A 730-nucleotide genomic window follows, 5' to 3' on the forward strand; every position below is an offset into this window, starting at 1 on the left:
CTATGACTTTTTTGTACTTTTTCGACACAGTGTACTATGACTTTTTATACTTTTTCGACATACTATACTATGACTTTTATCCCTTTTTCGACATACTATACTATGACTTTTATCCCTTTTTCGACATACTATACTATGACTTTTATCACTTTCGACATACTATACTATGACTTTTTTGTACTTTTTTGACGTACTATACTATGACTTTTTTGTACTTTTTCGACACAGTGTACTATGACTTTTTGTACTTTTTGGACATACTATACTACGACTTTTATCACTTTCGACATACTATACTGTGACTCTTTTGTACTATTTCGACAAAGTGTACTATGACGTTTTCGACATACTATACAATGACTTTTATCACTTTATCAACATACTATACAAGTACTTTTTTGACTTACTATACTATGACTTTATCACTTTTTCGACATACTATACTATGACTTTTATCCCTTTTTCGACATACTATACTATGACTTTTATCACTTTCGACATACTATACTATGACTTTTATCACTTTCGACATACTATGACTTTTTTGTACTTTTTCGAACATACTATACTATGACTTTTTTGTACTTTTTCGATGTACCATACTATGACCTTAAACATGTACATCCCTACTGTGTTTGTGACAGTTGCTGTTACTTTATAATAAAGTATATTATTTCTCGGCCAATGACTCCATACAGTAAGATGTGTGTTGTGTGTCCAGATGATGGAG

Source organism: Etheostoma cragini, chromosome 7 (genome assembly GCF_013103735.1).
Source record: "Etheostoma cragini isolate CJK2018 chromosome 7, CSU_Ecrag_1.0, whole genome shotgun sequence".
Taxonomy (NCBI): domain Eukaryota; kingdom Metazoa; phylum Chordata; class Actinopteri; order Perciformes; family Percidae; genus Etheostoma; species Etheostoma cragini.